Source organism: Oryzias latipes, chromosome 17, assembly GCF_053564925.1.
Source record: "Oryzias latipes strain Hd-rR chromosome 17, Olatipes_Hd-rR_3.1".
NCBI classification, from domain to species: domain Eukaryota; kingdom Metazoa; phylum Chordata; class Actinopteri; order Beloniformes; family Adrianichthyidae; genus Oryzias; species Oryzias latipes.
Window position 1 is genome coordinate 26,208,694 of NC_136253.1, and position 8,870 is coordinate 26,217,563.

At 38.5% G+C, this 8,870-nt stretch overlaps 1 long non-coding RNA gene across 1 annotated transcript; it reads left to right on the forward strand.

Annotated features, from left to right (window-relative positions):
* The first annotated feature begins 1,498 nt into the window (after positions 1-1,498).
* On the forward strand, positions 1,499-2,604 carry LOC101168815 (uncharacterized). Its single transcript, XR_910443.4, has 3 exons — positions 1,499-1,690; positions 1,777-1,894; positions 2,220-2,604. It is a non-coding gene; the product is annotated as an uncharacterized LOC101168815 (long non-coding RNA).
* Positions 2,605-8,870: the final 6,266 nt, after the last annotated feature.

The window sequence follows — 8,870 nt, forward strand, 5'->3', positions numbered from 1 at the left end:
TTTATATAAGTTTCTCCCTTTCAATGGAGAAAGACAACCTTATAGTCTGTTTCTACGGCACCAGTGTAGCTACAAAGCAGCTGTCAGCTCACGTCTGCCCCCTGCTGGTTTTGAACGCACGTCTCTGTTAACATTGAGCCCTACCGTCAGACTTGAGGCACAGCGCTCCCGAGCTTCACCAGGAGTTTCCGCCGGTTCTTTAATACGCATTAGGTCCATGGTGTTCACACTGGACGGGCACGAAGGAGCTTCCTCTTCTATTTCTTTTTTTACTGTTTACTCGTGCAAGTCCGCCACCTACAGCTGGAAGAGGATTGGTGCAAAATGTCGAGGCAGTGCAAATCTCACAAATCTTGCTCCAGGCTTTTTCTTTCATGAGAGGCTTAGTGACATATAATTCTGGATGGGCACAATGGATCAAGGGCCACCATCTATATGTCATTACCGAAGGGTTTAGCTTTCACTGCGTGTTAAATGACCAAACGTTTTGTACGTAGTGCCCTGAAATGTCCGTTGAAACATGCGTAGCTACACTTGAACATGAATGCTTTGACAGCAGAAGCCCGAAACACGTGTTTATGTGTGTTTACATAGACTTTTTATTGGAAATGGGCGCTTTGACATGTGTCGCCAAGGGTGCTCTGAACTTAGGTTGAGATTCATTAGTAGCTGTTTAAATATTCCATTGTTACTTTTTAGTATCTATACTCTGAAGTCCCTCCATTTTTGTTTTTTCTCACCTTGAACTGAGATCTGTATGTATTTTTTTCAAGCCCACTGCTTTCTGTAAGCAGTGGTCTCATTTAACAGCAGAAAAACCCATGAGGACTTTGACTAATTCCAAAAGAGAAGGTTGCAAACATCTGAAACCCCCCAAAGTTAATTACCATGAACTAACTAACTTGAGTATATTTAAATCTTTCACATTCCTGATGTAAATTCAGTAAATATATATGGAGTCAGATGGTGACATTTGCTCAAATGTTGCTTTTTGTTTTTAAGCAAATTTGGTTTGCATAATCAGAAAATGGGGAAAAGACAAGCAGGTTTGTATTTTCAGGCTTTTCTCCACCACACTGTCCAAACCATGGATGCACCGACTTAAATCGTTTAATTAAACTGATTTCCTGGAAGATTAAATACATTCAACTACAGTTTAAACTTTTTTTTATTTGATGCTTTGCTAACTTTGAAAACTTTAAAATTTTAAGTAAGTTGTAAATGTCATGGCGGAAAATGACAGTCTTTGTAAATGTATGTAGTAAGACGTCTTTGTGTCTGCACTTGTTGCATTGTGGGCAGGCTTGTGGTGAGAGCTTGTAGGGGGATAAATTCAGAGTTTCCTTTCCCCACTCTGAAACCGCAATGGTTGTGCTTCTTGTGACAAGGTTTGGTTGAGGGGGGGGAGAGGCAGAGGGGCTTGCATTTATTAAGAGCAGAGATGAACATCTGAAAGCTCAGAACAGCGTAGACACCTTCAGCGTGAAGAACAGATTCAACCTGTCTGCCATGCCAGAAATTCTTCATTGATTCAGGACTCATTCAGAAGGAGATTTCATACACCAGGTGATCCGAGTGAGGACTGAAGGATTCTAAACTTCAGACTGAGGAGGATTTAAAAGGATGCAGTTCACCCTGCTTTCATCAACACTTCTGTGTGTTATTGCATGGATGAATTCCATCCAAGCAGGTAAGTCCTACAAAAAAAAGGTTAAGAATGTCTCGCCTCCTATTTGTTACTGTTAAACTAACTGTTTTATTTTTCATCGTTTTTAGTCCATGGACATGTGCATGACTGTAAATGTGTCAGGCCAAGAGACACGCAAATTCCTAAAACAAAACTGGTCAGCTACACCATTCAAGAAGAAAGCATCTGTAATGTAAGAGTAGTAATGTAAGTATTTTACGTTTTTTTGGTTTAAGTTTTTTAGATTCTCTTTTTAAAACTGCACTTTAAGTTACAAGAAGATGTTGAGAGTTTGGTCTTTTTTGGTTTGGAAGTCCACTCCGGCAGGCTTCTCGTGGGCTACTATTTCTTCTTTTAATCTAAATAGCTAACAAATTCAAACCTGATGAAAACGTTTTCAATTTTAGTGTAGCGGAAATTGTTAAGCGGGTAAAAATAGCTTTGTTTCATGCTGAAAATGTCTTGGAGCGTAAAGCCAAAAAGTATTTTTACATTGTGCTGTACACCACTAACATCTCAAAATTCATTGCAGATTTACAACAGTCAAAGGAAAGATACTTTGCTCTGACCCAAACTCCAGTTGGACAAAAGAAGGGATGAGGACCTTGGATGTAAAGAAAGCCAAGATGGAGGCGCAGAGAAAAGAAGCAGAACATAACAAAACTCCAGCAGCATCTACAATGAACCCAACGCTGACCCCACAGACAGTGTCCACAGCCATCCCTTCAGTGTCCACATCCACCCCTTCAGTGTCCACAGTGGCACCAACAGAAACAACAACAGAGGCAGCAGCGGCAACATCTGAAGCGTCCACTCTGAAACCAACAGCAGCGCCATCATCAGCTCAGACTCTAAGCTCATGCCAAAAAAAACAGAAAGAACAAAACAGAGGAAATAGAAGACATAGAAAGAGCGGACGACAAGGCAGGAATGGAAGAAAAAACAAAGGAAGAATGAAGGAATGGCAGAAAAAAAACAAGGCCAGAAAACAGTTACAAACGATTTTTCGCTGCAAACAAATGTTACCCAATTAAAACTTACTTTGATAAGTTTTGTGTGCATGTTGACATGTGGACATTTCTGCGGCTAGCAGGTGTGTTGATAATATTTGAGTGTGTGTGAACAGGCCCCGCCCTTTTTGTACTACATTTGAACCGTACCGTAACGATAAACAACCAGTAAACCTGCCTGCTCTATGCTGCTTCATGGTCTTACCCCCCTTCCCCTCCTATTATCACCCTCCTACCCCCCCCTCTCTCTAACGTCCCTCTCTCTTGTTCCCCTCTTTCCTTTTCCGTCCGGTCCAACACCAAAGATTTTCAAACATGATTGAAATTAATAAAGTTTGGCCTCAATTACAAAAGGGGTTTATTCAGACATACCTTTGGTTTGTCTGAAGATGAATAACCCCTCTTGTTAGAATAAAATATGTCCAACACAAGAGGCCCTCAGCTCTCATCTGTTTGCCTAGCTGTTGGACAGGACAAGTTAAAAAAAAAAAAAAAAAAAAAAAAAAAAAAAAAAAAAAAAACTTACTTTGATACATCAAAAGGACACAAACCTGAGTTTAAGAATGTAAAGTTACAATATATATGCTGATACTCAAAGCACCTAAACATATATGTTAATGTATTTATAAAAATATAGAGAGAGATTTTGAAATGTGTGCCAGACAAAAAAATGATTTTATAACATACTGTTTGCGTTTAATAAATGTTTTTTAGCAATTGTTTTTTGTCTATTTTCAAAATAATTCTTGTTCCAGAATCAACACCAAGTGCATTCTGAAACCAGCTGAGATTTGAAAGGCATTGTCTCACCTCCGCCTCCATCCTGAAGGTGGATGTGTTTCGAGTGGAATAATCAGACACATAAAAGTGTCTTAAACACCTCTCATGTGGAAATCATGTGAAAGAAACTATTCTGGTGAACATAAAGATTTGTTCATAGCTGCTGTGTCTGAGTGGATTTCAGAACAAAAAACTTGCAGGCTGAAAACCAGCTCACATTTCTATCTCGTAGATTGTACATGGTAACTATCTCTGAAAAGAAATTCATGAAAAAGATGTTTGTCATAACGAATGCGTTTACTAGTGACAAAAACAATGACAATTGCTAGAAAAATACCTGGCAAGAAAGATAACGAACGGAATCGTTATGTCAATTTATTTTCAGAGGCTTATAAGTACACTCTGCACTCAAAGTAATTTTATAAAAGCACAGTTTTCATTTAAAGTTTAAAGAATTTTACTGTTTGCCATTGGCGTGTGAATTAAATTGGGCTCACAAAGCTTCAATAGCCCTTACAGTCTCAATAGATCCATCCAGACAAAAATAATGCTATGATAGTGGAAATAATGATGATGACAAGGATGCTGACTCACTGTGCATTCACACAACAGTTTACTGATGTTCTGGAACATTAGAATCAATGTTTGAGGATTCTGTAAAACCTTTTTTTTCTTCTTAATTTTGTATTTATTTCTATCACCAAAGGTGACACTGAAGTTAAAAAAAAAGACAGAAAGGTTACAGAAAAAGCATTTTTACGCAATGAACAAGCTGTATGACTGAGTTTTAAGTCATAGTAAGAGTTCAGTGATTTAAAACAAAACCATAAAAAGGGAATGAAAAGTTCTGTGGCTGGAAAATCAAATGACATATAAAGGTTAAATATCAGAATCAATGATCTACTGTATCTCTCCATTTTCTTAACCTGCCTTGACCCTTTTGGGGTCATAGGGTTGCTGTAGCCTTTCCCGGCTACTGTTAGGCGAAGGCAAGGTACACCAAGGACATGTTGTCAGCCTGTCGCAGGGCCACAATCACACATGCACACCTGCTGACACTTTAGAGTAACCAGTTAACCTATGAAGCATGTTTTTGGACTGCGTGAGGAAGCCGGGGTGCCCAGAGTTAACCCACACATGCACAGGGAGAACATGCAAACTCCACACAGAAAGGTTGTAGCTGGAATTCAAACCAGGTCCTTCTCCCTGAGAGGCAAGAGGCTAACCGCTGTGCCACCATGCAGCCCAGAATCAATTATCTTGATCTGAGTTAAAACACAAACTGGCTGGCTATTTTGATGCATTCAATATATTAGGTAAAATGATTTACTTTACACTCACTGGCCTTTTTATTAAGCACACATGTCCAACTGCTCGTTGACGCAAATTTCTAATCAGCCAATCAAATGGTAGCAACTCAGTGTATTTAGGTATGTAGGCACGATCAAGAGAGTCTGCTGCAGTAAAAACCATGCATCAGAAGGGGCTAGAAAAGTGATTGAAGTGACTTTGAACAAGGCAGATGAGCTGATTACAGAAAATGGTCAGAAAAAGGAAAAAGATCCAGTGAGCGGTGGTTCTGTGGGTGGAAATGCCTTGTTGATGCCAGAGGTCAGAGGAGAGTGGCCAGACTGGTGAGATGTCATTCTAAAAGCTACCTTGTAGTTCTTTGACAGAATTCTCTTAGAAACAAAGCCGAAACTCCACAACGATGAGACCCAGCAACTTACTGAAATGTGGTTAGATGAATGAAAGCTCAAACAACTTTTAACATGATACACATCGGTTCTCACTGTTTTTCTGACAATATGTCATAGACATATATAGCATACCTTCTTCGCCAATGTCTTGTCATTATTTCCCCTGCCGGACTAAAGTAGCAGTAAAAAGTGTTGTAGCTGACGCTGATACAGACATTCAAAATTGGTCAGTGAAATATAAACATTCCGACAAGGATTGCAAAGTGCAGGTCTTCCGTAATTTCTGTCACTAGTTTCTGTGCTCCTCCATCGTAATTTCTTGCCAATGACTGAAAATGTCTTTCGTGACATGGTTTTGTTTGCTAGCCTTAGTCTGGAACAGGGAAGTCCCCTGACAGCAGTCTGAATACAGACCAAATGCAAGGTTCGGGACTCAATCCAGACCAAACAAAGTGGACTCAGAGGAATTTTCCGATCTGAATACGGCCTAAGACAGGTCTGAAGGCAAAGGGGGGGGGTCCAACCCAATAAGGTGTATCTAATAACATGGCCATGAGTTTATGTTGTACAACACTTTGTGTATGACATTTCGTTCTGCCATACTTTTTACTTGCATTCTCAGGAAATGTCTTTTTTAAGCGAGCATTCATTGATAAAATGTTATTTGGAATTTTCTACAACCTTCACCTCTTCCATAGTTCACAGCCAATTAATAATAAAGTCAGCCAAGCTATGAAATATAGTATCCGTTGTATATGATATGTCAAAATATGTTATTCAGCAAGACATCTTTGTTATTACCCAAAATATATCAGGGGGCTTTCTATTATTCAAGGGAGGAAGAAATTGTAATCTGGATTAAATTGGCCAAGAAATTCAAAAGACTGCTCAGAGTATTAACAAAGAGACACAAATGCAAAAAGAGAAAGTCAGTAACCGATAACATATAGAGATAGCTATCTCTGTGAAAGCACAAACATCTTCTGACAACGTCAGATCATATTCGAATAGAGATAACACACAAATACATGCTTTGCAAGATAACACTCCTGCAAGTAATTGTTCTTTGCAATTTGTGTTGGTATCTTATTGTTTGTTAACATCCACTGATTAAAATGTTTGCACTTCTGCCTTTATAATATATGAGATACAATTTGATATTTTATTTTGTTGGTTTAATATAAAATAATTTTTCTGTTCAGATTTTTCTACTGGGCTAACAACGTATCTCATGATTCATGAACAAACTGTTAAGGATATTCTGGATTTGAGCTCAATGAAATCTCCAAAACAGACTGAACAGATGGTTTCTGAAGTTAATTCAGCTAAATCATAAAATCATCACAAAGCACAAAAAAATTATGTGCTTCTTTTTTTACATTTTAAATAAAATCATGTGTTTAAAAGGTATGTTCTTTAAGAAATTAGCATATAATATGTCTTGTTCAAAATGGACAATTTGAAATATTACTTTATTCTGGTTATGTTATATTAAAAAAAAACAAGCCTATTCATAAGAATGTTGGAAATGTAGACTTGTAGTTTTGCTATGTAGTGGTCTAAACTTCCAAATCGCTCCAATCCAGGTGTACTGGTCCCTCTGCCATTTTCTGTCTTTGTTCTGATTCTAAGGTCATGACTCTTGGAGTAAGTAAAGGAAAAGATGAAGTGTGCCTTGAAATGTACGCCTTCCAATCTTGTTTGTACTTTTGGTCTTTCTTTCACTGCAAATATTTTGTTAGAAATGTAGGGAACACTGCAAACATGACCCCTGGTTGACACAAAGTTTGGATTCGGGGTTAAGCTATCAAGTGGGGCCAGGGTGACGGTGAGATTGTGCCCAGATCACTTTTAAGGGATGGGCAAATGCAGTGAACACATGTCCTGCGCTCAAGTGAGTGACCACTGGTGTTGCCTACTCTGTGCTGGTATAGTGGTGTCTCCCATTTTGAATTTGGGGTTTCCAGTTCATATTCTGCACTCACGTTCCAGTATATTATTCCAGCCACTTGGTTGTGGCACTCTGTGTATAGTTTCCCTGCTAGCATCTTGCACCCTGCAGTTATGCGCTGGATTGTTTCAGGTGGCTCTTTTCACAGTAAACACATTGCCTCTTGTCTGGATGGTGGATCTGAGGCTTAACGCTGTGGTGCTCAGGGCTTGTTCCAGAACTGCCAAGATGAGTGCTTTAGTGTTGTCCTTTACACCAGCCCCTTCTAGCGATTAGTAGGACTTCTTCATACCAGCCACTTCAGTTATGGTCTGGTGGTAAATCCCATGCAGGGGCTTGCCCTCCCATTGGCGTTATACATATTTGGTTGAATGCTGTATAGCATTCAACCCTTTGTTTTCCTCTTACGCTATCTTCCGCCGTTTTTCGGCACTTAACTCCTTCTACAATTTTCAACCTATTTTAACCATTCAACTATTAAACTGTTCAGCTCTTTCAGCTTATTACTGCTATGACTTTTGGTTTTTCAAATCCTTGAACTTTTTAAGATATTCCAGGATTTTCCATGATTTTTTCTCCATTGAAATACATGAAGAATTTTTCGTGCAGAAGTTCACAGTTAAACTTCTTCTACAATTTTTCACCTATTTTAACCATTCAACTATTAAAATGTTCAGCTCTTTCATCTTATTCCAGCTATGACATTTTGTCCTTCAAATCCTTGAACTTTTCCAGATAGTCCCGGTTATTCCCGGATTTTACAATATTTTTGCTCCATTGGCCACACCTTTGCTTCTTTAAACAATTGTAACTTTAACATTCTTTTGGCTAGAGACACCGTTCAAACATTGAAATGTTCACAAGGTTTTGGACTTCAATATAAGACTCAAAATTATTATGGGATGGCAACACCACCTACAGTTTGGCGGCCATTTTTTGCCAAAATGTGAGGCAATTTTAAACTTCTTCAAACTTTCACCTATTTCAATCATTCTACTATTTCAGTGTTCAACTCCTTCAGCTTATTCCTTTCGGCTATTACTTTTGGTCCTTCAAATCTTTGAACTTTTCAAGATATTACAGGATTTTCCAAGATTTTCGCTCCATTTAAATACATTGAGAATCCTTGAAAACCTTTGGTTCTTTCAACCATTGTAACTTCAACATGCCTTTAGCTAGAGATACCGTTCAAACGTTAAATTGATCACAAGGCTTTGTACTATAAAATAGGTTTAGAAATCATTATGGGATGTCGACACAACCTACTGTTTGGTGGCCATTTTTTGACCAAATCTGAAGCAAATATTGCATTTAACTTCATCCATGGCTGGAACTGAACATATTGAAATTCACTGGATCTGGACTTATAAGGAATGTGGGCGTGGTTAGCAAACAAACTTCGTTGCTATGGACGTCCAAAGGTTTACTTTTTCTGATTTGTCTGAAACTGACGTCGATTGGTTCGTCATCCCCAGGCGACCTAAACATAAAATGGTTGCTATGGAGATAGAATTAATAGAAAAGCCGCCATTTTGAAAAAAGTGGATTTTCTATCAACTTAGACATGTAGCTTTTACCAATATGATACTCTCAAACAATGTGTTTTTTGAGTCGGTTGATGATGCTGATTCCAATGCTAGCACTTTTAGCCATTTTAGCAACATCTTCAAATTTTCAACAGTTCAGCCATTTTTTCAACAATTTCAGCTTTAATGCTTAACTCCTTCTACAAATTTTGACCT